Source organism: Pinus tabuliformis, chromosome 7 (genome assembly GCF_031772625.1).
Source record: "Pinus tabuliformis cultivar Carrire ecotype Pingquan chromosome 7, CPIR1, whole genome shotgun sequence".
In the NCBI taxonomy this organism is placed as follows: domain Eukaryota; kingdom Viridiplantae; phylum Streptophyta; class Pinopsida; order Pinales; family Pinaceae; genus Pinus; species Pinus tabuliformis.
The window spans coordinates 1214351656-1214377095 of record NC_142293.1 but is presented as its reverse complement, the minus strand read 5'-3'; the positions used below and the strand labels follow the sequence as shown (position 1 = coordinate 1214377095).

The window sequence follows — 25440 nt, the reverse complement described above, 5'->3', positions numbered from 1 at the left end:
AAGGGCAAAGGCATTATCTTAATCACCAATATTATGACTAATCACCTAATAATGGTGATTAATGTTAATAACACGCCACACCAAGTGTTAATGGTACTATCTTTAGAGTAGGCACAAAGATGATAGAAAGCATGCGACATGAATAAACTTGTCACCTACCACCAATTTTTCTCGTTGTGTCACAATGGTGTGATAACGATTACCTCTTGAGTGTGGGTGCAAGAGTGCATAGTTGACGAATAACATGGGATGGGAATACCCTCATTATTCGATGTAAAATTTCACATCACGTCTCGCTCATGTGGCTAAAGGTCTTATCATGTCTTGGCATTGTGTCACGATGGCTGATAGGAATATCTTTGTCTTGGGGGGATGGAGAAATAATATGACATATATTAGAGAAACCTTTCCATGAATAAAAGCTTATATAATGTAGAAATGTTGAATTTATGAAGGATTGGTAACTAATGGGGCCCTCGAATTAAGATGTGGTGGAAAATGCCACATAGGAAAGGTAAGCTACATGGCTACCACATAGGAAAGGTAAGCTACGTGATTGCCACATAGGATTTTGGATGACATTGACACATGATGTGGCAAGGTTGATAGTGTGGCATGCTACCATAGTGACATGTGGCATGTTGATAGTGTGACATGTGGCATCTAGAAAATGTTGAAAATAGCAACAGGAAATGTTAAAAATAACGTCAAGAAAATCCTAATTTAATTTGTGTTTTGAAAGGAAATCACTTTTAACTCAAAAGAAAGTTATTCTAAAATATGGGAAGAAACTACTTATGTCTCGAAAGAAAATTACTTATGTTCTAAAGAGAATTACTTCTATTCTGGAATGAATTTATAAGGCATCCTATGATAAAGATCACTACTTTGTGATTAACAATTCAACCTAGAAATGATAAAGTGAAAGCAAAGGAATGTAATCTGATAGATATATTAACTATGGAAAGAAGAAGAGTATATACATGGTTCTATTCAAGAAAGCATATGAATGATTAAATCTGATAGAAAACAAAGAATATTATAAACAAATGACTGTAAAGAAACTGAAGCTACAACAAGGGAAATTTTGGAAATGACAAAAATGAAATGACTGAATTAAACATAAAAGACAGAACCTCAACTTTCTGTAGGGGACCTCCACAAAACAACAGTTTTTGAACTTCAATTCAACAGTTAACTGTGCATAAGGTTGTCAAAATATAAGAGAACATATTTTTAAAACTTTACATAGCCATCCAAAATTATGCTTTGTTTTGCTTCCTGTTTACAAAGTATATGTATAATAATTCATGCTCAAAAAATTGAGACTTTTATGCCTTGTAAAACTTAAGAAAATCCTAATTGGACTTCTAATCTAAGATGAAGGAATAACATTTCTCTATGATTTTCTATTTGGAAAGAAAATTGGAGAGTCGCGAATTATCTAGAATCTCACTGCTCCGCTTATGCATGCATTGACTTGCTTCCTTGATTGTTGGCGTACTGGAGTCCAACAAACCATCGAGATAACATATCAAAATCTGTAGTTTAATACTTATTTGAGTTGATAGTGATGATGGAAAGAGGAAACATGGATGAAAAAGAGTGTAAAAAACCAAATAGTCATGAGGTGTTTATTGACACATGGATGCATTGTTTTCTCACGCAACTGCAAAATAGGGCTCAAAAGAACCTGAAATATCTCCCATATGGTAACTTATTTTGGAAAACTAGTCATCTAAAACTTAATTGGGCTTGTTCTGAACAAAACCCATGTTTTTGTTGTTTGAGATTCACTTTCATTTGCTCTGAAAACGTGTTTGAAGTTGACTAGTCAAAATTGCTGTGATTTTCCCTTAATCTTTGCCTGGAGGTCCACATGTGCGAGCTGGGTGGGATTTTACCAATCACAATCCATATTGGAGCTTCTAGAAACAATTTCCATGTGTCATATTTCATTCTAGAGTGGTTCTACTACCTCAACCATGGAGGTAGCTATAGAAGCTTGACAAATTGCAGCAACTTGAACTTGCTAAATTGTCGTTAGTTAAAACCATGCAAAATTCTTCTTAATCTACTAAAAGTAAAGAAAAACTATGTTAATTAACCACTTAGACATATAGATACACTTCATGAAGAATTATGGTAAAAATGGTGGCAAGTGAGTGAAATGTTGTAATGGATGGTTGGAAATAATGGCTTAATGAATGACAAAGTCACGTGAAAGTGATGAAAAATCAACGACCCAACACTAAGTGTTGTCGTAAGTGCTGGTGCACTAAGATGCAACAAATAAGGAGTATCTAAGACAAAACATTTCACCTAGAACTTGTAGCTGAGGCCAAGCATTCTCACATGTACTGGTGCACAATAAACACAAACACAAGGATGTCCTAGGTGAGACATGAAACCTGATGGGGGTTGTAACAACACCCCACTTTTACCAACTTGGAATTATTCCTCAATCTTTGATTGTTGTTGCTGACGACTGAAAAAAGGAAATGAGGAATGGGATGTTGCCCCATCTGGATTTCATTCTAATCACCCTCACTTCCCACCTGCAAAGCTTGTTGGAAATAAACTTGCCTGACTGTTTTTTCCTCTCTTGGCATTGAACACACTTGGTCCCTGGAGAAATTTGCAAATCATGAGATATTCTTGAAATATTATTAAAACTTGTTCATTGCATATCCTCTGGTAACTCATCCTTACAGTCGAAGTTCTCAAACTCTTTTGAAACTTTTTTAATGCATTTTTTGAAGTTCTCAAGCATTTTTTCTAGCATTCATAGATAAGGAAACATCCAATTAGATTAATTTAATGGGTGATGCATTATCTATGCATGTCTCTATAGGATTTCAATTAAATGGCCTGCATATATTCCTATTGTCAAAATGGTGTTAAACCCTTCGACCATAAATAATTGGGATTAACTAATAGTTAAGATAGAATTGGGTACCTAAAAATGTCATACCTATTCAATGAAATTGTGCAAGTGCTTAGAATGTATACATGAATATAATCATATCCCTGAAAGAGGTATAAAAATGTTGTACATGTCATTGATCTCAAATAACCCTAAAAAACACATAACTCAACCTACTCAAGTAAAGCTCAATCTAGAACATGCCCATGATAAGCTCGATGACCTATTAAGAACTTCAGTTCCCTCCTTGAAGAATTTATTGTCATCCTAAGTATGAGAAAACCATGCTTAAACAAAAGCAAATATTGCCTGAAAATATACATGAAACAGTGGCATGAAATGATTTATAATGAAGCTTCTATGCGTAACAAAGACAATAGAGTTTCAATCCAGTAGAACTAAAAGAAGGCATGAAAAAATTCTTTCTTACTTGGTATAATCTCACCAGGGGAACCATAATGCATGCATTGGAAATATCAATAAGCTAGTAAGGCTCGTAGAATCCAAATCCTATCAATAGGTTTCCAGGTGCATATTCCCCAAAAGTCGCATAACCCTAAAAAGCACATAACATATAGAAGGTAGTTGTTATGCTTAGTGACAACAAATTTTCTTTTTCATAGTCAGGTTATCTCAAGGTGTTGAATTGAGAGTATCATGCATATTTCTAAATTAGAGGAAGCCTCATAATTATCCTTATAGAGTCTAGTTGTCCAATTTAAGGATTCAAATATAGAAACGAACAAAAAAGATCGAGGGAATCCATAGAGGCAAACATGATATCATGTCTAGAGGATTTTCAGAGGAAAAACAGTATCCACTATGTGAAATCTTTCTTCCTGGAATCTAGGTAGAAAGTTTGGATTAGATAATTAGGGAGGACCTGTTAAAAATAGAGTTGGTTAAATAGGGGTTGTATTGAAATTTATAGCGAGTAAGATATATTCTTTTATTAATGTGTAGATAAATAATATAACTCCAGTAATGTATCCATGATTATAACTACGCATTTATTAAAAGCATTGTGTTGGATGATGCAACTCACTCCCAACACGTAGATGGTAGCTAAGATTGCCTCTTATTCTGCATTTTTTTTTCACTTCAAACTTTTCATACCTTTTCAGCAACAATAAAAAAGAATTATAGCATTTGTGAAGTTTTAAATATCGTATAGAAAGGCCTCTCTATGTCTCCTTCTCTTTCACAAGGCCTTCTAAGGAGCCAATAACAGTTATCATTGTTATAACAAGAGATATGAAGTTGAATATTTGGAAAATGGTCCACTTGGCTGTCCATCTTGGGACTTTATTCTATGCAATGTACATGTCGAATGGAAAGTAGACTACTAATGGCCATAAACTTAGAGCACCCAAAATTCCCAACAGATCATTGAATAATGGGAATATGATGGCAATGCTAGTGGTTGACACCACAAATGTACTTCCCCAGCATAGTATGAAGAGATTGAATCTACACCACCCACAGAAGGGTATGCATATGGGAATTCCCTCAAAGAATTTATTGTTTGGCTAAGTATGAGAAAGCCATGCTTCAATGCAAACAAATATTGGCTGACAATATACCTGCAAAAGTGGCATGAAATGATTTACAATGAAGTTCATATGGGTAGCAAGGACAATAGAGTTTCAATCCAGTAGAAATAAAAGAAAGGATGAGAAAACTATTTCTTACTTAGTATGCTCCCACCAAGTGAACCACATTGCATGAGTTGGAAAAGTCAATAAGCCAGTAAGGCTTGTAGAATCAAAACACTGTCAATAGATTTCCAGGGGCATTTTCCCCAACAGCTGCATAACCCAGAAAGAACATAGCATATAGAAGGTAGTTGTTATGCTTAGTGACAACAATTTTTTTTTTTCATAGTCAAGTTCTCTAGGGGTGTTGACTTGAAAGTATCCTGCATAGTTGTAAATTAGAGGAAGCCTCATAATTATCCTTGCAGTTTATGGTTGTCCAAAGGATTCAAATATAGAAATGAACAAAAATGGTTGACCTATACCTAAATTTCAAGGATAATGGAAGTATATGGAAATGAAAATGTAATGTCACCAAGACCTTGAAGAATCCTCCAAACTTTTTGGGCTTGAGTAAGAGGGATGCTAGTGCTGATTCCAACCAAATTGCATTTAATCTCTCCATTCTCTACCATTTCCAAGAGGTTTGAACCCATGAGTTTCAATAATTGAAATCAATACTATGGTGAATCATATTAGATATTGAAATTCCATAGCCTGGCCATACATAGTAGTAAGAGATCAACCGGGCCAATGGTTGAAGCACTGAATAGAATAAACAACAAAGAAATTAATGTTATATAAACTAGGATATATGTTCTAGAATTACTTCAAATCAAATAATATATATCTTAGCACTTACAACACTAGTTTCTTTACTGAAAGGGTGTTTATTGATAGCTTAAGTGAAATTGAATTAATATAATTTCTCTATAGAATCTACCATAGTCTTCTTTTGATATTGATCTTGTTGCTTCCCTTTCTAGTGGGTCAATGAGAAGTGATGAAGATTTTCTAAACCCAATGACCCTATGACTTTCTAGTTGAGATCCTTTCTCACTAAGCCATAAGTTTCCATCCAGTGCCTTGCTCCCTACAAAAAATAAATTGAAGTGTAAGTTTCTCATCTTGTGGATCATTACTATACATGCATATACATAAAAGGAAATTTTAGTATGCTAGAAATCACTGGAGAACATGGAGAACCAATCTTCCTCCTATTTGTATGTATATATAAATCCATATATGTTGGTTCCTCTTAGGCTGATTTAGATCTCGGCGAGGGAATCCACAGAGAAAACATGAGATCATGGCTAGGGGATTTTCAGAGGAAAACCGATATCCACTATGTGAACTCTTTCTTCGTGGAATCTAGGAAGAAACTTGGGATATAGAGAATTAGGGTGGCCTAGTTAAAATTAGAGCTGGTCAAATGGGGGTTGTATTGAAATTTACGATGAATAGGATATATTCTTTTATTAATGTGCAAATAGATAATTTAACTCTAGTAATGTATCCATGATTATAACTATGAAGTTATTAAAAATTATTTGTGTTGGATGATGCATCTCACTCCCAACACGTAGCTGGCAGTTAAGATTGCCTCTTATTCTGCTTTGTTTTCTTCACTTTAAACTTTTTATATCTTTCGAGCAATAGGAAAAGAGCATTATAACATCTGTGAATTTTTAAATAGCATATAGAAAGGCCTCTCTAAGTCTCCTTGTCTTTCACAAGGCCTTCTAAGGAGCCAACATCGGTTATCATTGTTATAAGAAGATATATGAAGCTAGATATTTGGAAAATGGTCCACTTGACTATCCATCTTGGGACTCTGTTCTATGAAATGTAGAGCTCAACTGGAAAGTAGACTACTAATAGCCAAAAATTTAGAGCACCCAAAATTCCCAACACATCATTGAATAATGGAAATATGATGCCAATGCCAATGGTTGACACCACAAATGCAGTTCTCCAGCACAGTCTGAAGAGATTGACTTTGCACCACCCACAGAATGGCATGCGTATGGGAATTCCCTCGAAGAATTTATTGTCAGGCCAAGTATGAGAAAACCATGCTTCAACACAAGAAAACTTTGGCTGACAATATACCTAAAACAATGGCATGAAATGATTTACAATGGAGTTTCTATGGGTAACAGAGACATTAGAGTTTCAATCCAGCAGAAATAAAAGAAAGGATGAGAAATTTCTTTCTTATTTTGTATGCTCCCACCAGGTGAACCACAATGCATGCATTGGAAAAGTCAATAAGCCAGTGAATCTCGTATAATCCAAGTATTGTCAATAGGTTTCTAAGTGCATTTTCCCCAAAAGTTACATAACCCAGAAAATCACATAGCAGACAAGGTGGTTGTTATGCTTAGTGACAATAAGTTTTCTTTTTCATAGTCAGGTTCTCTATGGGTATTGACTTGATAGTATCCAACATAGTTTTAAATTAGAGGAAGCCTCATAATTATCCTTGTAGCTTTATGTTGTCCAAAGGAGTCAAATATAAAAATGAACAAAAAGATTGAGCTATACCTGAATTTCAAGGATAATGCAAGCATGTGGAAATGCAAATGCAATGTCACGAAGGCCTTGAAGCATCCTCCAAACTTTTTGGGCCTGAGTAAGAGAGGTGCTAGTGTTGATTCCAACCAAATTACCTTTAATCTCTCCATTCTCTACCATTTTCCATTGGTTTGAACCCATGAATTTCAATAATAGAAATCATAACTACTGTGAATTGGATTAGATATTGAAATTCCATAGCCTGACTATACATGGTATTAAGAGACCAATCGGGGCAATGGTTGAAGCCCTTAATAGAATAAATGAGAGTAGTATAAAACAATACCAATAACTTTATCCATGCTAAGGCCAAATCCTGTTGTTGCGTAGGTAGAGGACAATGTTGCTGCAATTATTGAAAGTCCCCATAGTTTATGAAATTTTGGTATATGATGACACAAGATAACTTGTATAACTCCAAATAGGATCATATAAATGAGATCTAGAAAATGGCATGAAGCGTCATGTCCATATTTGTGATAACAATTTGATCACCTAATTTCTATGTAGTGTTCATAATCTTTTATTAGTAAGAGCTATAAGAACCAATAGCTCTAAAACCTTCCAAGACAAGTTATTGAGCAATGAAAACTAAAATAGGGTTAGTGCTTTGTTTAATTTAGACATTATTACAATCTCAAATCTCTTGTGATGGAAACTGACCTAAAACTAATTGAAGTAGTGAAGGTGTAGGTAACACAGATTCCATAGAAGGAGGCATATTGAACAAGTCCACATAACCATGCTCTTCTTGCACCTGAAATGCAAGAAAGGTAATTATTGCATGTAAAGTTTATAAATGTATTTAAAGTTGAGGTAGATAGAATCATCTTAATTCCATGGATATGTCATGTGTGTGTTTAATTTTTTTTTTTGGGATGTCTAGATAATAAATCTAATGTTAAAATGATTTATATTGATATTTGTTAAAATACATCATGAAAGTAGAAAATATATGTAAGAATAACTTGAAACAATCTAAAGATGGATAGATATAACACCTAGATTCACTAGTACTACATCTCTGTAACAACAGTTTATGTTGGACCCAAAGACTGGATTTGGGAACGTGTAAAAATTAGAGATCAAGAAAGTGGAAAAAACATCGCAAGAGTGAACAAAACCATGGCCACAGGACCTGAAATCCATCCCAATTGCGAAAAACTCCATGCCAAAGATAACACTCCTGCCCACATGAGGCTTATCATTATATGAGTCACTATTGTCCAAACTGTGCCTGTTCATTCCAATCTCATCCACAACTTCAAAACTCAGTTTCAAAAAAAACTGAGACATCCTTATTAGAAAAACCATCGAAGAGAAGTATAATGGAATGGAGAAATAAAGGAGTTGGCATACCATACCGAGTCGGAGCATATATTTTGAGCCATGAACCTGCATGTCAGACTGTATTTCCTTGGAAGGTGCAAGATGTTTGAACTCACCAGAAAGAAAAATTATTGTGAATATTTTAATTTATTAAATATATTTATATGGATGTGGATCAAGAGCAAATGAATAATATCTTTTAATACAAATTTCAAGTATTAAGAAGAGATATCCTCGATGAGCCCAGTGATCACCTGCACAACCTCATTATTTATAAGGATGTTGCAATCCAGTGGAATCCCTCCTATATGCGTCTATGATAGCAACAACTTCACGTACTTATTAACGACTGTTGAACTTCCAAAGCAGGGAACTTGTAGCAAGCTGGTGATTCTCGACTTAAAAAATGGCTGGAACAAGCACATGACTTTGGCATGTAAACTTCTCTTACCCTACCCCTTTTAGACTGATAAACGAGACCATGCATAACTGCATTTGAACCTGTATCCAAAGAGACACTTTCAAGCTATGCATATAGAGAATTTTATAGTGGCTATTAAACATTACAAAAGAAATGCAAACTCATTCCACTCAATATCTAGCTATTAAATATTACGCAAGAGAACAGAACTCATAAAAGAAAGCTTCATTCATTTTTCCATTTTAGCATGGAATGAACAATGTCTAGGGTATTATCAAATAATGAAAGCCTTTGAGAAAGAAGTTGCAACAATTGTCACATTTTTCTCCATCATTCTCACGACGGAACGGTTGAGGCTGAGCGGGAGATTTTTGTCGGCGATGAAGTCCTTGACCTCATTCACCATGGAGACTCTATTGCATTCTCTGCCACAAATCGTCTTCATTTCCACACTTTACACGAGCTTTGTGACGAGCATCGCCCAACCATACCTACAGCTTCTCCCGGGCATATTTAATGCCTGCCCCTATGAATTCAAAGTAGGGCACAAGTTGAAGAAGGCATTGTGTTCGAGGAGCAACTCAATACAAAATATTCTCTGCATTGGAGGATATCGAAAAAACCATTTCAAGCTCCTGCGATAGGCCATCGAATCTTACTATCCAAATTTTGATTTCCGATGGGAGGTTAGAATTGCAGAAAGTTAGGCCACACTATCGCTCTTACTATTTGTTCGCCTTTGAATCGAAGGTGGCTGAAACCCTCCAAAACATTATCTGGAAAACCTAAAGAAAATAAGTAGTACACTCTACAACTAATGCCTAACTACCTTCACCTAATCTGATCAAACGAGTGAACACCTTTCAATCATCTAACACATAATCTAATGGCCTACAGTGTTGACAGGTGGGTGAGAGGGAATTTCTTCTCAGAGAGGAATGCCTTACAACGTAATTATTCTGTTAGGTTTATAATCCATTGGGTTTTTAATATTATTCGCTAGGGTTTATTATTCCCTTTGGTTTATAATATCGATCATGGTCAACCATGTTTTAATAATAATAATAATAATAATAATAATTATTATTATTATTATTAATTAATAATAATAATAATAATAATAATAATTATTATTATTATTATTAATTAATAATAATAATAAAAATGAACTTATTAGTAATAGTCAATTAATAATAATATGATTAAATAATTAATAATTAATTATGAATTAATTAAATATTTTCTCATATAATTTCAAGTATGAATATTTCACCACAGTTACCAAAGATTACCAAGGGCAGACCTAGCACAGTTACTCTACAAGGCCTTTATGAGTATATAGAGTCTTTAGAGAAACATAGAGAAGAAAGAGAAGCCAAGCTACAAAAAGAGTTAGAAGCCATGCTGGAAAATAAATTTGCATCTCTTGAAGACACGATCCAAAAACAAATAGAAACTACAATAGAACTACTAGAGAATAAAATGGAGACAATGGAGACTAGATTGCAGGTTATAGAAAAACAAAACCAAGATACTAACCAACCATCCCAACAAGGAGATGTTGATACTTTAGAGAGTCTTAAAATGAAAGAAATGATTAAAGAACTAGAAGAAAAAGTTAATAGTCGCCTCACCCTAAATAATGTGGTAGATAAGTTAGATACCAAACCAAATAAAGATGAAATGAAAAAATTAATAGAATTAGACCACGAACGTAACAAAAGGGCCTTGAACCTTATAATCTTCATTTTAAAAGAGGAAGTAGATGAGGATACTTTAGCCTTAGCCCAGACAGAATTACATAATAGATTACAAATTGAAACAGTGTGTCTCATAGAAGCAACAAGGTTGGGGAAATTAACCGAGAATAAAGGAAGACTAATCCGCATAAAGGTGAGCTCCAATGATCATAAGTACAACATACTTAGTAAAACCTCACGTCTAAAAGGAATGGGAATATTCATAAATGAAGATCTCATTCCAGAAGATCAAGCAGAATTAAGAAATGAGGTTCAAAAGGTAAAAGAAGCTAGAAAGGAAGGAAAATGAGCAATAATCAAAAATAGGAAAGCCTTTATTCGAGATAGAAACCAAAAAGATAGTAATCAATAGCAATTAAACATGTTCCAAATCTTTTCTTGGAACTGTCGGGGCTTCCCATGGAACAAAGGCCCCAAGCTAAGTTGGATTTCAAATGATGTTGATATTATTTTGCTTGTTGAAACTTGGGAGCACGAAGAATCTAAGGTCCCTAACATAGATGGCTTTACGCTATGGTCTACTTGGAACAAGTGATCCTCCCGTAGAGGCATTGGGGGAATAGCTTGTTACATTAAGAAGAACATCTCCCCCCATGCTAGGATTTATATAAACGACCCTCACAACCAATATAGTTGGATAGAGATCAGAGACATTAATAATAAAAAGTCCTCATAGCAATATGTTATTTTCCCCCAATCAATTCTAACTTCTATAAGAAGAAGAATCGAGATAAAACTAACCCTTACAATGGTTTAGAGAATGATATTTCTAGCCTAAGGAATGATGGTAATATCCTTTTAATAGGTGACTTTAATGCTCGAACTTTAAACAACCAAGCTATTATTCTAAGAAATCATTCCAACCCTAATCCTCTTTGGTTAGACGAAGACCCTACTCTAGCTAGTAGGTACAAAAGGAGCTCTGAATACCTCGGGGAAAATTCGTTTGGGTCGGAGCTAGTCAAGCTCTGTAGTGCTCACGATCCCATAATTTGCAATGGTCTAAAGAAGTGGCCCAATTCTAGCAAGATGACCTGCATCCATGGACTTGATAGTAGCGTGGTAGACTACGTTATTTCCGATCTCCCATTATACAATGAAATAATAAATTTTGACATCTTAAATGACCACGAACTTGACTCTGATCATAGGCCTTTACTTATACTCTTAATTTTGTCATGCATAGAGCTCCTACAGAAAATGATACTTACAGCCAAAAGAACTTAATATTTGATAGAAATAAAAATGATCTCTTTCTAAATGAATTAAAAACTAATTTTCTTCCTTTATCTAGTATAGACAACATAGAAGACCTCTATCATAATTTTACTACAACCCTCTCATATTCTATTAGCAAGTTCTCAATTGAAGTTTCAAATAATAAAAGAAATAGCAAAACCAATCCATGGTATGACAAAGATTGTAAAAGTGCGAGGAGAGCAATTAAGGAAGCTCTTGATGAATCTCTTAAAATGGACAAGATAAAAATATATAAAGCCCTAACTAAAAGGAAAAAGAGGCAGTACATTCATCAAAGACAGGAGAATCTCTTACACCTCTCTAAGGTAGCTCCTAAGAAATTTTGGAGGCAGACTCTGACTAGGAAGACTAAAGATAATAATAAAATCTCTCTTCACGATTGGAGTTCCTATCTTAAAAAGATTTATGAATCTCCAAATGTCATGGATAATTTGGAAACCCTGCTCACAACGAAAGAAGTTTTCTCTTTAGAAGACATTAAGTTTGGGGTTAATCGCCTCGCTAATGGGAAAGCTAAGGACATTGAAGGTTACCAGGCGGAAATATTAAAAATTGGAAGTCCTGTCCTCATCCCCCACATCCACAAGCTTTTCAATCAAGCAGTCAAGCAAGGGTTCCCTAAACCTTGGACTGAGAGCCTCATTATCCCTATTTTTAAAAGTGGGGATACAAATAACCCCTCTAATTATCGGACAATTATGATCAGCCCTCTCTTAGCCAAGTTATATGGTAGTATTTTGGAAAAGCATATGGCTTGAAAGTGAGGGTAAGTAGGCTAAAGGCCAAGCAGGTTTCAGAAGGCATCACTCAACAATAGAGCACCTCGTTACGCTTAGGATCATTGTGGAGGAATGTCGTAATTATAAATCCAATTTATTTTGTTGCTTTGTGGACTTTAGAAAGGCTTTCGATATGGTTCCTAGATACAACCTTTGGAATAGATTAGAAGAGCTAAAGGTTCCTCTCGAGTTGCGAGCTGCTCCTATAAGGTTATACGAGAATGTAATTGCCAAGCTAAAGAACAATGAGGGGTGGTCGAAAGATATTAAGTGTAACATCAAAGTTAAACAAGGTTGCCCCCTCTCCCCTACCCTATTTGGCATTTACATCGATAATCTCGAAGGTTATTTAGAGGAAGTAGGATGTGATGGCAAGATCTTAGCTGGGATAGTCGTCATCCTTCTTCTCTATGCTGACGATAGTGTTCTTTTGGCAAGGTGCCCATCTAATGTTGATAAGCAACTCAGGCTTCTTAAGGATTTCTGCTCTACCATGGGTATGATTGTTAACACTGACAAAACAAAAGATGATTATCAAATCCAAAAAGGACACTTATGCTAATTTTATGTATGAGAATAATAACTTGGAGGAAGTGTATTCTTACAAGTACCTAGGAATAGATATTCATCACAAGCTCAACTGGAACCATAGCGTTGAGAAAAGGTTTAATCGGGGGTGGAAATCTTATTTTGGTCTTGAAAACAATTGTAAAACAACAAACCTTGTAATGTGGGATAAAAATAAGTTCCTCTTTGAAACTTTAGTCACTCCTGTTATCTTACGTGGGTGTGAGGTTTGGGGTTGCAGCATCTCCAGAGAATCATGGAGAAAGATTGAGCAAATCCAGAAGCGTTTTATAACTTATAACCTGAAAATTAAAAGTAATACACCATATCCTATTCTCCTTATAGAAGCAGGTATTTCCCCTATTGAGAGCCTAGCTATGATTAGGTTTCTGTTGTACAAGCACAAACTCAATAACATAGACGATCATAGACTTCCTAAGCTAGCTTTAAATTCCAGCCAAAACCACCTAAGGCTCAATCAGGGGTGGCATAAAGACGCAAGGGCTTGGTTAAACTATTGGGAGATCAACGAGAATGATGCATTGCAAAACATAAATAACATTAAAGATATTGTTACTTCTAAGTTCAAAGAAAAAATGTGGCGTGAGAAAGATTTAGCGGCTAAAAGAAAATTAAGTCATTATAAGAAGGTCATCAACCCCAACCTAGAAGATCAAAAGTATCTCTCTATTTTAACTAGCTCAAAGAAGAAAATTAATATAACAAAGCTTAGAATGAATTCTCATGAGCTCCATAGTGAAACAGGTCGTTGGGCAGTTCCTAAAACGCCATGAATGGAAAGGATCTGCCATATACGTGAGAATAGGAACATCGAGGATGAAAACCACTTCCTCTTAGAGTGCCCCGTGTACAGCCACATTAGATCTCAGTTTCACTATCTTTGTTACAATACTGACCTTCCTAGCCTTTTACAATGTCAAAATTATAGACCTTTCTTTAGGTCTGATAGACCAATGTTTGGTCTTAGCGGACGTTAACCATCATCATCAATAAATAATTAATAATTAATAATAAAATAATAAAGAATTAGTAATAATAATTAATATTTAAATATTATTATGATCATTTAAAATTATCATTGTTATTACTAAATAAATAATTATTGTTATTAAATTTATTATTATTTATTAATATTACTACTATTATTAAATAAATATTTTCTATTACATAATTTAAAATAAAATTATTATAAATTACATTTAATATTAAATAATAATTAATATAAATTAATAAGTATTAATAATAATTAATAATTATTTTGAGTATTTGAAACATTTTAAGAAGAAATTATGTTGGAATATTTAGGTGGGAGGAGATAAGACCTTCTAAAGGTTATAAGGAAAACGGCTATAAAACTGCTAAATTTGACTAGGTGACGAAAAAGGTAAAGAAATAATATAAATAAATTGAAAATACATTTTTAATTGATTTCAAATAATTAAATTAATTGCATTTTCAATTTTTATTTATTTATTATTATTATATATAATTATATAAGGAATATGATCAAGAATATATAAATAAATATAAATGAACAAAGTGTGAATTTAAATACTATATACTAAACTAATTAGATTTTATAACTAATTATAAATTAATTTTGTTAAAAATAAATAAATAAATACAAATTCAATTCGTGTAATTTTCATTATTTAATAGTTTTAAGAAGATTTGAATTTAGGTATGAAATGGAGAAAGAATATATATATATATATATATATATATATATATATATATATAAATGAATTAAAACAATCCAAAATAATTAAAAGACCTTAAAGTCAAAAGGGAAATAAAAAGAGAAAACTAAACCAAGAGATAGAATGGGGACAAATTAATTTTGTTAAAAATAAATAAATTAATACAAATTCAATTTGTGTAATTCTCATTAATTAATAGTTTCAAGAAGATTTGAATTTAAGCATAAAATGGAGAAAGAATATATATATATATGAATGAGTTAAAGAATTAAAACAATGGAAAATAATTAAAAGACTTTAATGTAAAAAAGGAAATAAAAAAGAGAAAACTAAATCAAAAGGGAGAATAGAGACAAAGAAGATTAATAATCCCTTTGGAAATGAGATGAAAGAAGAAACTATAAGATGAAAAAAAAGAAACTAAGAAGAAAGGAGATGAAAGAAGAAACTATAAGATGGAAAACAAAAAAAATTAAGAAGAAAACTCCGGAACCCAAGAGCTACTAATCTTCCCGCCATCATCTCTATTACCATTACTAGACCTCTTCTCAATTTCTATAATAACCTTAGCCTCTTCAATACATAGATGACGTTTTGTTTTGTATGATATAAATTCATTAATTATATTAATAATAATTTTATTATTATATATATATGAAATATAAATACAAATAAAACCTTCCTATATCAATCACATTCATGTATTATATAATTATAGTAATAAAATAATTTTAGCCACCCCTAAACTTTATAATCAGACACAATTTTCCAACAATAAAGTGATGACTAAATAAAAACCATTACTTATAAGAGTTACATATTTCCCATAGCTGCTCTTCAAAGGCAGTTATGACAATCGCAGAAGTTTTCCACATAATGCCTTCTTTCTGTAACCACGGAACCAGCATTCGATTTGTCAAAACAAATACGTCATCATGCTGTGTGTATTGATATAACTGGTGTAAAAGAAATTCGTCAAGGATGATTTTAGGCCAGGCTTCTTTATGATGTAAATATTGAAAATCTCAGGCAAATCTTTTCACACATTAAGACTATTTTAGGCCACGCTTCTTTACATGCAAATATTAAAAAAAAACATTGAGAAATCTCAGGCAAATCTCTTTAAACACAAAGAATTTTTTAATTTAATATTATTAAATTTGTTAATAAATTTCCAAGACACAGCATGATGAAATTTTTTGTTTTAATGATTCATACAGTGGAAAGATAGAAAAATCTCAGGCAAATCTTTTCACATATCAATAATTTTTATTTAATGTGCTTAAATTTGTTTATAAATCTCCAAGAAACTGCAGGACGAATTTCTTTGTTTTGTTTTAATGAAACATACAACCTTGGATCGTTAATTCGGATTCCTACCATTCTCACGTTTAACACTGAGATGGGTACCGTACTGTACTGTGTTATGTTTTGACAGGTTGGGAGTATTTTAATCGCCTCCTGCATTCTTTCGTACCCATGTCCCTCATCGAAAATGACTCCAATTATTATGAAAACCAGTTGGTCAAAACAATTCTTCATAGTAGGTAATTATTTGGTGTTTGAAATCACAGTATATAATTATTTCAATTTTATTGTTAAACTTAATTTTTATGTAATTATTTGGTGTTTGAAATCACAGTATATAATTATTTCAATTTTATTGTTAAACTTAACTTTTATGTATTAATAGTGGTGGTAAATGGATAATTTGAGTTGTTATTTGGTAGTTTTTTTTTGAGAAAAAATGTCTTGATATGAAAATTAACCATGATTAAAACCATGATTAATATGAAAATCAATCATAATTAACTATAATCTCTTATAATTATTATTATTTATTTTTTTCTATTAACTGTTATATTTATTAGTAGTAAATAATTAATATTAACTTATGCTTCTTAAGGATTTATGGTCTACCATGGGTATGAATATTAATACTGGCAAAACAAAAGTTATGATTATCAAATCCAAGAAGGACACTTAGGCTAATTTTATGTATGACAATAGTAACTTGGAGGAAGTGTCTTCCTACAAGTACCTAGGAATTGATATTCATCACAAGTTCAAGTGGAACTATAGCATTGAGAAAATGATTAATGGGGGATGGAAAGCTTATTTTGGTCTTGAAAATAATTGTAAAACGGCAAACCTCGTAATGTGGCATAGAAAGAAGTGGGTGTGAGGTTTGGGGTTGTAGCATCTCTAGACAATCCTGGAGAAAGATTGAGCGAATCCAAAAGCCTTTTATAACGTATAACCTCAAAATTAAAAGCAACACACCCTATCCTATTCTCCTTATAGAAGTGGGTCTTTCCCCTATCCACAGCCTGTTGTACAAGCACAAACTCAATAACATAGGAGAGCTAGACTTCCTAAGCTAGCTTTAAATTCCATCCAAAACCATCTAAGACTCAAACAAGGTTGGTATAAAGACACCAGGGCTTGGTCAAACCATTGGGAGATCCACGGGAATGTTGCATTGCAAAACATTAATAACATTAAAAATATTGTTACTTCTAAGTTCAAAGAAAAAATGTGGTGAGAGAAATATTTAGCAGCTAAAAGAAAATTAAGATATTATAAGGGGGACATCAACCCCACCCTAGAAGATCAAAAATATCTCTCTGTTTTAACTAGCTCAAAGAAGAAAATTAATATAGGCAAGATTAGAACGAGTTTCTGCCATCTCTATGAGAATACGAGGATGAAAATCACTTCCTCTTACAGTGCCCCGCCTACAACCACATTAGATCTCAGTTTCAAAATCTTTGTTGCAATACTGACCTTCCTAGCCTTTTACATTGTCAAAATTATAGTGAGCTCAGGATGCTTCTCTCCAAGCTTTTTGAGCATAGGAATAAAATCTTAAATCAAACTAAATAATTCATTTCTTTAGGTTGGATAGACCAAAGTTTGATCTCAGTGGATGTTAACCACCACCACCATCATCATTATTAATTATTAATATTTAATAATTTATAATTATTACTATTTTTTTATAATTAATAATTAATAATTTTTAATATTAATATTACATTATTTTTAATTTTTAATTTTTAATATTATTTATATGGTTTATTTATTAGTTAATTAATAGTGCTAAATAATATTATATATATATATATATATATATATATATATATATATATATAATAATAATAATACAAATTTAATAATTTATAATTATTAATAATTATTATTGATTTTTAATTATTATAATTATTAATATTAATATTAATATTATTTTTAATTATTAATATTAATATTATTTATTTAATGGTTATTTATTAATGTTTATTAATAATAATGATGCTGATTAACTTCCACGAATGTCAATGTGGTTTATGGATCTTAAGAAAACATAGTCTAATTGTGATTCTTTGAAATCTTGTTTCTCATCTTGTTTCTGTGATAGAAGAGTGGGGAAAGAAGTGTTCCAAGATGTTATAGTTCAGCTAGCTTAATAAGTCAAGAAGATTGGAGGTGAAAGCAAGTGCTTTTCATCTTCCACCTTACTGTATCATAATAATAATAATAATAATAATAATAAAATATCATTTTCAAATAATAATAAAATTCTTAATATTAATATTTATAAATAAATAATAATAAATGTCATTGATATATATGAGTGTTTATCAACCACATTTATTAATGTGGTTGTGCTAGTAAGTAATTATTTCAATTTTACTATTAAACATAATTCTCACATGTTAATACCAATAGTAAATAAGTAATTTGACAAGCTTACTTTTGGTTGTTGGTAGCGTTTTTGAGTAAATTTGATTGAAATATGATAACGAAAATCTTATTGAAGTAGTTGAGTTTGTACATTTTCTTATTTGGGATGTTTTTAAGATGCTATTAATTTATTTTTATATTTAAAAATTTATTTTGAACAATTATAACATAATTTTTGTATTTTAAAATTTAAAAAAGCTCTAAAAAAATTATTTATTATACTATTTATTCATTTGTAGTTGTTATATAAAACTATCTTAGTCATGCAAATTAAATGGTTATTGAGAGATATCAATTCATAATAAACATCAATATACTACTTTTTAAGAAAAACCAAACTAATTAAATTATATATATATACATATATATATATAGAGTTTCTTAACTTGTACATAAGCTTTGCTAAAACCCCATGGTTTATTAATACCTAATCTCAAAAATCTATCTCACTTCATATAATACTTGTTCATATGATATTTTTCTTAAGTAATCAATTTAATTCAAAAGACAAAAATGACATGGTTATTTTAGAGATAAATCTCAAATCAATTGTATACCATATTATGAACATTCTAAAATATTTTGTAAAAATTAAATCCTTATTATTTACTTTATAATTGTTGATAATTAAATTAAAAATTATGAAATCCCTGTTTCAAAATAAACATATCTATAAACATAATTAAATTATTATATTTTTTAATTTTATAACATTTTAAAAATAATTTTATTTTAAATATTCCAAAATATTCTCTACAAAATCAAATTCATTTATATATATTTAAAAACATAATTTAAATAATAAAAAGTTAAATATTATCGGCATGAAAAACAACCTTAACTTTATCCAAAATATCTAATTTGCTATAAAGTTCATGGGCGGTACATAATTAACCTGCCGTGATTGGTTATACAAATGATCAACATGAATTAGCAAGTTATTATCATGCATCTATAACGTATCGATTAATGTCAATGTATTTTGCATTCTATTGATGTCATTGTATCTTTCCCATCAAATAGAAGATTTTAATAATAAATAAATTAAATTTTATATATTAATTTTTTTTAATGGTTTTTTTGTTTTCTTTCTTTTATAAACTTAGATAAATTTAGATATTATATAATCACTCAAAATATCGAAGTTTAACCACTATGATCGAGATTTAAATTTTTTTAAAAAGTTTAACCACTATAATCAAGATTTAAAAAAAATTCTTATTAAAATTTATTAAAATATTGCTAAAATTTTTCACGATTTTTAGTGCAAAAAAGCCTGTTTAGACTAGGCAATATAGACATTAATCATTAAATAATAATTATTAATTTTTAACAATAACTAACCAATCTAGATAATAATAATAATTTTCTTATTATTGTGAGTGATAATATGATGCGAATGGATAAATTTTCAGTAGACATTTTGGTTATTGATTAATATTTTCTTTCTATTTATTTATAAATTTGTTTTGAATCAAAAAATTAAAAACATTATTTTAATTATGATAATGGTTTTTCCAAATCAATAAAATTTATCAAATAAAAAATATATATTTTGATGCGTAAGTTTTGATATTACTCATTATAAAATTGACATTCTAAAATTTTATTGTGCAATATTTTTGGTAAATACTTTATTTTTAAAATGATTGAAAAATAAAATAAAAGTGGAAGAAAAAATATTAAAATATTTATATATTTGTTATAAATTTAATAAAAAAAAGAAATTTTATTTCTAAAGTAATTGAAAAATAAAATAAAAGAGAAAAAAAAAATTGATTAAAATATTTATATACTTGTTATAAATTTAATAAAAAGTAAGAGATCATTAAATTAAGTATTAGCTACAATATAAGTAATAAGAAAAAAATGATAGAAATTTAATTGAAGAAACATAAGGAGAAATCTTTTGTTATCATCAAAAAATTGATCATCTAGCTTAATTTACTAGATGGATCGAAGGACACCATGTAAAGCCAATTTTACCATAGTAAAATTGTTTTCACTGTGAGAAATTACCTAACAAACCACCTTTATTAAGTAATTTATAGTTAAACTCATCCAGAGTAATTAAATAAATCACTATTTATTTGATTTTGTTCTAACAATAATTAATTAAACAATTGTATTATTATTATTCATTGTTAAATTTGACTGAATCATGAAAAATAAACAGACAAATCATTATTTATCTTATTTTTCTCTAAGAATAAATAAATAAATAAATACTATTCTTTGTTAAGTTTGTTGAATCCCTTAGGAATAATTAAATAAATCATTATTTGTGTATTATTCTTTAACTAATTCAGTTTGTTGAATCCCTTAGGAATAATTAAATAAATCATTATTTGTTTATTATTCTTTAACTAATTCCTTGAGATAATAAATAAATCATTTATTTATTTATTATTTCTAAATAAACGTTTAAATACTTTTTCCCTCCTAAACAAATATAATAAAATATTCCAAGTGGTAATTCCGGGAATGGGATCAATAATATTTTATTATTGTTCATTATTCGAGGATAACTCAATATTTTGTTATAAATATGAGGGTTTTCCATTCATTATTCACTTTTGATTATTTTCATTGTTGCACTCGTTGTAACTCTTATTATTTTCATTGTCGCATACCATATTTTTGTTGGGTTTATGCATTATAGAGGAGAGAGACTCTACAGAAGCTGAAAGCATTTGAGGATTGCCAAAAACCCATCCCATAGAGGGGGATTGGTAACATATATTTGTTCTCTTCACAGGTGTTATAATAAAATTATTCTTTACAAATCGGGTTTCCATTGGATGTTTTGGGGTTATTACTCTTTATTTTACTCTTTAACTATGATTGTAGCATAGATAGGGATTTTGGCAGGTTTTGTTTCTATCAATAGTTGTAGAGCTACAATGTTTAGCATTCATTTCTATTGTTGAGATCATTTGTCATTCACAATCTTAAGTGGGTTTTCTTCATACATCATTGAGAAGAAAACACTACAACAAATTGACGACTCTGCTGGGTCGCCAATTTGTCCTACATAGCAATTTGTTATTCCCCCCATCCATTCTAACTTCTATAAGAAGAAGAATCGAGATTAAACTAACTCTTACAATGGTTTAGAGAATGATATTTCTAGCCTAAGGAATGATGGTAATATCCTTTTAATAGGTGACTTTAATGCTCGAACTTCAAACAACCAAGCTATTATTCTAAGAAATCATTCCAACCCTAATCCTCTTTGGTTAGACGAAGACCCTACTCTGGCTAGTAGGTACAAAAGGGGCTCTTAAGACCTAGGGGAATTTTTTTTTTGGTCGGAGCTAGTCAAGCTCTGTAGTGCTCAGGATCTCATAATTTGCAACGGTCTAAAGAAGTGGCCCAATTCCATCAAGATGACCTGCATCCATGGACTTGGTACCAGCGTGGTAGGCTACGTTATTTCTGATCTCCCATTATACAATGAAATAATAAATTTTGAAATCTTAAACGACCATGAACCTGACTCTGATCATAGGCCTTTACTTATAACTCTCAATTTTGTCATGCGTAGAGTTCCCACAGAAAATAATACTTACAGCCAAAAGAACTTAATATTTGATAGAAATAAAAATGATCTCTTTCTAAATGAATTTAAAACTAATTTGCTTCCTTTATTTAGAATAGGCAACATAGAAGACCTCTATCATAATTTTACTATAACCCTCTCATATTCTATTAACAAGTTCTCAATTGAAGTTTCAAATAATAAAAGAAATAGCAAAACCAATCCATGGTATGACAAAGATTGTAAAAGTGCGAGGAGAGAAATTAAGGAAGTTGTTGATGAATCCCTTAAAATGGACAAGATAAAAAAAATATAAACCCTAACTAAAAGGAAAAAGAGGTAGTACATTCGTCAAAGACAGGAGAATCTCTTACACCTCTCTAAGGTAGCTCCTAAGAAATTTTGGAGGCAGATTCTGACTAGGAAGGCTAAAGATAATAATAAAATTTCTCTTCACGATTGGAATTCCTATCTTAAAAAGCTTTATGAATCTCCAAATGTCATGGATAATTTGGAAACCTTGCTCACAATGAAAGAAGTTTTATCTTTGGAAGACATTAAGTTTGGGGTTAATCGCCTCGCTAATGGGAAAGCTAACGACATTGAAGGTTACTACGTGGAAATCTTAAAAATTGGAGGTCATGTCCTCATCCCCCACATCCACAAGCTTTTCAATCAAGCAGTCAAGCAAGGGTTCCCTAAACCTTGGACTGAGAGCCTCATTATCCCTATTTTTAAAAGTGGGGATACAAATAACCCCTCTAATTATATGAAAATTATGATCAGCCCTCTCTTAGCCAAGTTATATGGCAGTATTTTGGAAAATAAGTTAAGCATATGGCTTGAAAGTGAAGGTAAGCGGGCTAAAGGCCAAGCAGGTTTAAGAAGGCATCACACAACAACAGACCACCTTGTTACGCTTAGGATCATTGCGGAGGAATTTCATAATGATAAATCCAATTTATTTTGTTGCTTTGTGGACTTTAGAAAGGCTTTCGATATGGTTCCTAGATACAACCTTTGGAATAGATTAGAAGAGCTAAAGGTTCCTCTCGAGTTGAGAGCTGCCGCTATAAGGTTATACGAGAATGTAATTGCCAAGCTAAAGAGCAATGAGGGGTGGTCGAAATATATTAAGTGTAACAATGGAGTTAAACAAGGTTGCCCCCTCTCCCCTACCCTATTTGAAATTTACATCGATAATCTCGAAGGCTATTTAGAGGAAGCAGGATGTGATGGCACGATCTTAGCTAGGATAGTCGTCATCCTTCTTCTCTATGCTGACGATATTTTTCTTTTGGCAAGGTGCCCATCTCATCTTGATAAGAAACTCAGGCTTCTTAAGGATTTCTGCTCTACCATGGGTATGACTGTTAACACTGACAAAACAAAAGTTATGATTATCAAATCCAAGAAGGACACTTACGCTAATTTTATGTATGACAATAAGAACTTGGAGGAAGTGTATTTTTACAAGTACCTAGGAATTGATATTCATCACAAGCTCAATTGGAACCATAGCATTGAGAAAAGGATTAATGGAGGGTGGAAAGCTTATTTTGGTCTTGAAAATAATTGTAAAACAACAAACCTTGTAATGTGGGATAAAAAGAAGTTCCTCTTTGAAACTTTAGTCACTATTGTTATCTTATATGGCTGTGAGGTTTGGGGTTGCAGCATTTCCAGAGAATCACGGAGAAAGATTGAGCAAATCCAGAAGCGTTTTATAACTTATAACCTGAAAATTAAAAGTAATACACCCTATCCTATTCTCCTTATAGAAGCAGGTATTTCCCCTATTGAGAGCCTAGCTATGATTAGGTTTCTGCTGTACAAGCACAAACTCAATAACATAGATGATCATAGACTTACTAAGCTAGCTTTAAATTCTAGCCAAAACCACCTAAAGCTCAATCGAGGGTGGCATAAAGACACAAGGGCCTCGTTAAACTATTGGGAGATCAATGAGAATGATGCATTCCAAAACATAAATAACATTAAAGATATTGTTACTTCTAAGTTCAAAGAAAAAATGTGGTGTGAGAAAGATTTAGCGGCTAAAAGAAAATTAAGTTATTATAAGAAGGTCATCAACCCCACCCTAGAAGACCAAAGTATCTCTCTATTTTAACTAGCTCAAAGAAGAAAATTAATATAGCAAAGATTAGAACGAATTCTCATGAGCTCCATAGTGAAACAGGTCGTTGGGCAGTTCCTAAAATGCCCTGGATGGGAAGGATCTGCCATATATGTGAGAATAAGCACATCGAGGATGAAAACCACTTCCTCTTAGAGTGCCCCGCGTACAACAACATTAGATCTTAGTTTCACAATCTTTGTTACAACACTGACCTTCCTAGCCTTTTACAATGTCAAAATTATAGTGAGCTTGGGAGGCTTCTTTCCAAGCTTTTTGAGCATAGGAATAAAATCTTAAATCAAAATAAATAATTTGTTTCTTTAGGTCCAATAGCCCAATGTTTGGTGTCAGCGGATGTTAACCACCACCACCATCATCATCATCATCAATAAAAAAAGAATTTTATTTCTAAAATAATTGGAAAATAAAATAAAAGAGAGAAAATTTGATTAAAATATTTATATACTTGTTATAAATTTAATAAAAAGTGAGGGAACATTAAATTAAGTAATCAGCCACACTATAAATAATAAGAAAAAAAGAGGATAGAATTGTAATTGAATAAACATATAGTGAAGCCTTTAAAATAATTAAAAAGGAGTTGAAAGAGGGGATGGGTGAAAGTTTAAAATCAAGAGTAGATTAAGAAGTAGAGGATTACAAATTTAGTCAATTTTAGAAAGAAAAAAAAGTTCTTTGTTTATGTTATGTGAGTTCTAAGATCACTAGCATGTCTAACTTGTACCTTGAGTAGCAGCTACTCAGGGGAATCTAAGCCATCAAAAGCTACTCAAAGGTATCAAGCTACTCAAGGTATCTAAGTCATCAAAATCACCGAAAGATCAGACACTTGGCCTTGGTCACACCAACTCTTAACATGATTGGATTTTCACACACAACATAACACCCTTCTATTCTAAATCTTGTAACCCAATCCTTGAAACCTATTAGTCATGGTCCAAATCTCTAATTTTTCATCTTCGACAAAATATACCCCACGACGCAACGATAAAAATGCGAATATCTTTACCGCAGGAAATTTGAGATGGTTGAGTGGCATCATCAAGGGCAGAGAAAAAAGCATCATATGTGGATAATTGATTGAGACACTTTGAGTGAATAATTGGAACTTTATAACAT

At 31.6% G+C, this 25440-nt stretch overlaps 2 pseudogenes; both read right to left on the bottom strand.

The window, feature by feature from the left end:
• Nucleotides 1-4110: 4110 nt before the first annotated feature.
• Nucleotides 4111-5096, bottom strand: LOC149251778 (amino acid permease 3 pseudogene; annotated as a pseudogene).
• A 1078-nt stretch (nucleotides 5097-6174) lies between these two features.
• LOC149251777 (amino acid permease 3-like) lies at nucleotides 6175-7511 on the bottom strand (annotated as a pseudogene).
• Nucleotides 7512-25440: the final 17929 nt, after the last annotated feature.